Below are 6,026 nucleotides of genomic sequence, written 5' to 3'. Positions count from 1 at the left end.
TCTTCAGGAGTATTTTCTGCATATGAGGCCTGTGACCTGGTGTTTCATGTCGTGGTATTAGAGGTCTCTGGTATGGTTTCTGGTTGTGTTTCTCAGATAGGTTCTCAGATAGGTCTCTGATCCATTTGTTCGTGTGTGTCATCGTATGTGAATGTGTCATCTCCTCAGGGTGTTTATAGAGGGTGTGAGTCCCATTCTTTTTGTGGTTTTATGTCCAGTTTGTGAGGTTCCTGACCTGTCTGTGGGTGTCTGTCAATGAATGTGTTTTTTTGTGTTCTTTGTGTCTGTGTCTCAGAGTCAGAGATCTGGTATGTTCGAGGGTGTTTGTCCCAGAATGTGGGGTCCCTGATCTCTTCGCTAGTGTATATCCCAGCGTGTCAGGTTCCGGTTCTCTTTGAGAATGTACTTGGCAGAGTGTGGTTCTCTTATGTCTTTGTGGGTTTAATCCCCAGGGTGTGAGGACTATGAGCATCATTTGGCGTATGCCCCAGAGTGTGTGGCTCTCTGATCTTTTTGGATTGATGTCCAGGAGTGGGAGTTCTCCTATCCCTTTGGAGGTCTATGACTCCAGCTGTGAGATCTGTGAGCAGTTCATGGGTGAAAGTCCCGGGATGTGAGGGTTCTCTTTGTGCATGTATGTTCTGTTTCGTCAGATAATAGATCCCCACATATGTCCTCACCTCATTCCTGGAGCTTGTTAATATGTTGTCTTATCTGGAAAGGGGGCTTTGCAAATACATATTAGGTAAGCATCCTGAGATGGGGGCAGTTATCCTGGACAATCCAGGTGGGCCCACTGTCATCACAAGAGTCTTTATATGAGGAAGGTAGGACCTTCAGGGTCTGAGAAGACTGTGTGTGTCACATCAGAGAGGACCATGTGACAACAGAAGTAGAGTCACAGAAGGTGATGCGATGACAGAAGCAGAGGTCAGAGAGAAATTTGAAGCCAAAACTGTTGAATCATCTGATCTCTTGGGAGTTATGCTGTAAGATGTCATGTCTACCATCTGTTTCTGGGTGTGTTTTTCAGCACATGAAGTGTGACTGGATTATGGTTGTATACTGCAGGATTTGAAGTCTCTGATTGTTTTTGTATGCTCCAGGATGTGAGAGCTCTGAGCCATTTGTCCATGTACGTTGCTGGAGTGGAGGTCTCTGATCTGTGTGGGTGCATGTCCACGTTGTAAGGTCTCTAATCCTTTTGTCAGTGTATATCCCATGATGTGAGCCCTCTGATCTGTTTGCAGCTATATTCGCAAGATAGTTATCTGTATGTTTCTGGGTATGCGTGTGTCTCGGGGTCTGTTATCTGTATTCTCTTTATGGGTGTGACCTCCCCTAGATGTGAGGTCTCTGATTTGTTTGTCATTGTATGTTCCAGGATGCAAGATTTGCGAATGGTTTGTGGGTGTGTTTTGCAGGATTTTATGTCTGTGATCTATTTGAGGTTGTGTGTCATAGGATGTGAGGTTTCTGATCTTTTTCTGGGCAAATTTCCTAGCATGTGAGGTCTGTGAACATTTTGTCAGTGTCCCAGGCTATGTTATCTCTGATCTCTTCACATGTATTGCCAAGTGTTTAATGTCTCTGATTTGTTTCTTGCTGTTTGTTCCAGGACATGAAATCTCATACTGCCTGTGGATATGTGTCCCAGGGTGTGTGGTCTCTGATCTGTTTGTGGGTTTGTATATCCCAGTGTTTCATTACTGTCTGTGGATTTATTTCCCAGGATTTTTTAGCGTATTTCCTAGGATGTGCATTTCTCTGGTCTTTCTCAATGTATATCCCACAGTGGACAGTATCTGTTCCCTTTGTGGGTGTATATCCCTTGGTTTATGATCTCTGATCCTTTGTGGGTTTATATTTTAGGATGTGAAGTCTCTATTGTGACTGTGGGTGTGTGTCCCAAGACGTAAATTCTCTGGCCTCTTTTTGGGTTTATGTTCCAGGATGACAGGCCGTCCATCTAGCTCTATGTGTATTTCTAGCCTGCAAGGTCTATTACTTATTTGTGGGTGTAAGTCCAAGGGTATGAATTCTCTGATCTCTTTGAGGGTCAGCGTACCAGAATGTCAAGTCTGGTTTGGTTATGGGTGTATGTCAAGATGTGAGCTCTCTGATCTCCTTGTGGTTGTATGTCTCAGGATGTGAGGGTTCTGATCTGTTCCTGTATGTTTGTCAACAGTGTGTAATCTCTGATCTGTTTGTGGCTCTGTGTCCCAGGTTGTGAGGTTCTGACCTGTCTTTATTTCTTTGTCCCAGCATGCGAGATCTCTGAGGTGTTTGGGTTTATGTCCCAGGAATTGAGTCTCTGGTCTCTTTGTGAGTGTGTGCCTCAAGTAATATGTGAGGTCCCTGATGTAGTCTTTGGTTTATTTCCCAAGGTGTGAGTGCTCTGATCTATTCATGGGTATATGTCCTGGCATGTGAAGTGTCTGGTATTTTTATGTGTATATGTCTCAGGGACTGAGTTCTGTGATCTGTTTGTGGGTATAAGGCCCCAGATGTTAGTTCTCTGAAATATTTGTGGGTGTATATCTCAGCTTGTGTGGTTTTTGATCTTTCTGTGAGTATGTCACAGGATGTGAGGTCCCCGTTCTTTTTGGGTGTGTGTTTCCTAGAATTTGGATTTTCTGAGCTGTGTGTGTGTGTGTGTGCGCACGCGCACATGTCACAGGGTTGAGGTCCCTGGTCTGTTTGTTGGTGTATGTCCAGGATGTGAGGTCTCTGATCTCTTTGGGTGTGTACGTCCCACAATTTGAGGCCTCTGAATTAGTTGATACTCTGCATCCAGCATATTAATTCTCTGAAATATATTTTGGGGTCTATACCCTAAGTCTCAGAAGGATTCTGAATCCTGAATGCGAGGGTTCTGCGCTTTTTCTGGTCTACATTCCAGGGGGGTGAGTTCACTGGGCTGTTTTGCGGACTGTGTTTACCTTGTGAGGTCTCTGAGCTGTTTGTCCACTGGTGTCCTAGGATACGTGGTCCCTGAGCTCTTTTGGTTTCAAAGTCCCTTGACCTGTTTGGGATATATTTTCAGGCGTGAAGTCTCTGTTCCTTTTCAGAGGGCTCAGTCCCGGGGTTTGATATATCTGACTCATTAGGGGTTTGTTCCAGGGTTAAGGTCTCTGAGCTTGTAATGGGTGTGTGTGCGCCAGTGAGTGAGTTTTCTGAGTTGTTTGAAGGTCTATAGGTGTGAAATTTCTTAACTCTCTGGTGGTTCCTGTGCAGAGTATGATGTCTCTGAACTATTTAGCAGTCTCTCTTTTCAGGTGTGAGGTGTTTGTACCCTTGTATGAGAACTCTGATGTATTTGAGTATCACCGCCAAACTGTTTTGAGCCAATGTCCCAACGAATGAGTTCTCTGTGATGCCGTGGGTTTTGTCCTAGGGTTGATTTTTCTGAGCAGTTTCAGGATCTGTTTCCAGAGTCTGATGTCTTTGTACTAATAATGTCTTTTTACTGTTTCAAGCCTCTGGAGTGCTTCACCCTCTGTGTCCCAAAGTGTCAGATCTCTGATCTCTGTATTCCTTGGTGTTGAGGTCCCTCAACTGTTATGTTTCCAAGAGTGAGACAGTTCCTATTGAGGGAGTCTCAGTCCCAGGGTATGAGGTCTGTGACTTATTAGGGGTCTGGTTCTAGGGTTTGGGGTCTCTGAGCAGTTTGGGGTTCTGTTATCAGTTTCTGACGTCTCTCTAGTATTTGAGGGTCTATGCCCAGGTTGTATGTCACTGGGTCACTCGGCTGTTAAGGGGTCTGTATCCTAGGGTGTAAAGTTTGTCAACTCTGAGCATTTTTGCATTGTCTGTCTGCTGTGTGAGGTCTTTGGCATGTTTGTGGGTTTACTTTTCAGGTTGTGAGGTTAACTCTTTGAGGGTTTGTGTCCCATAATATGAGGTGCTTGAGCTGTGTGGGCATACTTAGCCAGGATGATATCTCTGAACTGTTTTCATGTCTGTCTCCCAGGTTAGAAGTTCTCTGAGTCATTTGGGAGCCTGTGTCCACAATGTGAGGTCCTAAGCCGTTTTGGGTCTGTGTTCCAGTTATGAAGTGTCTCTACTGTTTGTGGCCAACTTTGCACAAAGGTTTCAAAGCTGTTTGGTGATCTGTGTCCATGACTGTCAGCCATCTGAAATCTTTCTGGATAAGGACAAAGGGCAAGTTCCATGAATGGTTTTGAGGACTGAGTCCAGGATGTGATATTCCTTAAGCATTTAGAGGTCTGCGTTTAGAGTGGGAAGACTCCGAACTGTTTGGGGGTCTGAGCCTAGGATATGAGGTTTCTAAGCTGTTTGGGGTCCGTGTCCAGGGGGTGTGATCTCAGTTCCTCAGGGTTTTTGTCATAGGGTGTGAAGTCTTTAAGCTCTACAGAGGGTTTGTGTCCACACTTTCAGGTCTGTGGGGCCTCTGAGCTGTTTGGGGATCTGTCTTGGTGTATAAAGGCTGTGAGCTATTTTGGGGAACTCTATGTCCAGTATATAACATCTCTGAACAGGAATCTGTGTCCAGGGTGTGAGCCTCTGAGTAGTTTTCGGGCCTGTGTTCCAGCATAAGTGATTTTAGGGCTCTCTAGCATTGTGTCCGTGGTGCGAGGTCTCTGGGCTGTCTGGTGGTCTGAGAAGAGGTTGTGAGGTCTCTGAACTGTTGGTCCATTTTTGTCCCAGTTTGTGAGTTCTCTGAGAAATTGGTGGATCTTTATCCCTGATTGTGAAGTCTCTGAGTTTCCCGGAGGTCTGTAATCAGATTTCCAGGTCTCTGAGCTCTTTGGGTGTGGGGTTACAAAGTGTGAGGTCTCTGAAGTGTTTGGTATTGTCTGTTACCAATAGAATAGAAATATATTGATTCCTAGGCTGCCTTGGCTTTGAACTGTTGAGGGGTCTGTGTCAGAAGGCGTGAGGTCATGTTTGAGCTGTAAACAGATTTGTTTCCCAGGTATGAGTCCTGTGAGCAGGGTCTGTTTCCAGGCTGTGAGATCTCTAAGCTCTTGGGGTCTGCTTCAAAGACTTGAGTCTGAGTTGTTTGTGGCACTATATTCACGTGTAAGGTCTCTGGGATGTTTACTTGTCTGTTTTCTAGGGTGTCTCTGAGCAATCTGTGGGTCCCTATACAAGGTATGAGTTTTCAGAACCATTTAAGGATCTGTTTTCAAAGGGCAAGGTATCTCGGGTGTTTGGGCAGTCTGTGTCCAGGGTGTGCCAGCTCAGTTGTTTGGGGGTCTGTCCCAGGATACTAAGTCTCTGAGCGGTTTGGAAGTCAATGATCAGGGTGTGGAGCCTCCAAATAGTTTGGGTAGTGACATCTCAAGTTGTAAGGTCTTTGAGATGGTTGTGCATCTCTGTCATCAAAGGAAAGGTCTCTGATGTGTTTGAGGTCTGAATCCCAGTATATGAGGCAGTATGTGAGGTCTAAGAGCTGTTTAAGGGTCTGTAGCCCATAGTTTCAGTGAAGCCTGTGTTACTTGCGGTGTGTCCAATTATGAGAGCTCTGAGATATATGTAGGTGTGTATCCCAGGGTATGAGGTTTCTGAGAAGTTTGGGGTCAATATTCAGGGTATATGGTCTATAAGGCCTTATACCCTAGGTGCCCTGTGTATGTCCTGGTTACCCTGTGTATGAGGTCTCTGGGCTTTTTGGGATCCTGTCACCTCTGTATGAGGTCTTTGAAATATTTGGGTATCTGTCACGGCACGTGAGGTCCCTGAGCAAAAACAAAGAGCGCTGGCTCCCTTTCAGGTTGAGAGATGATGAAAATGAGTAAGTATATCTGAAATGTGGTCTTCGTTCTCCACTTTATACCCTGGCACCATATAGGTGCTCAATAAATATTTGCAGAAAAAGTTTCCCCAGCACACACAAACTTTTCATTTTGAATGCTGGAGGCAGATTTTGGGTTCAAAGCCTTTAAGAGCAGGGAAGGTCCAGCTAGAATATTATCACATTTTAACCTTTCCATTGATGTATTCCTCTGGTTATTTTCGTTTGCTTATGGCAAGTGATCATGGTTTTTCCATTTAGACAG

This window comes from Pan troglodytes, chromosome X, assembly GCF_028858775.2.
Source record: "Pan troglodytes isolate AG18354 chromosome X, NHGRI_mPanTro3-v2.0_pri, whole genome shotgun sequence".
Lineage (NCBI taxonomy): Eukaryota > Metazoa > Chordata > Mammalia > Primates > Hominidae > Pan > Pan troglodytes.
This window is presented reverse-complemented; position numbering follows the sequence as displayed.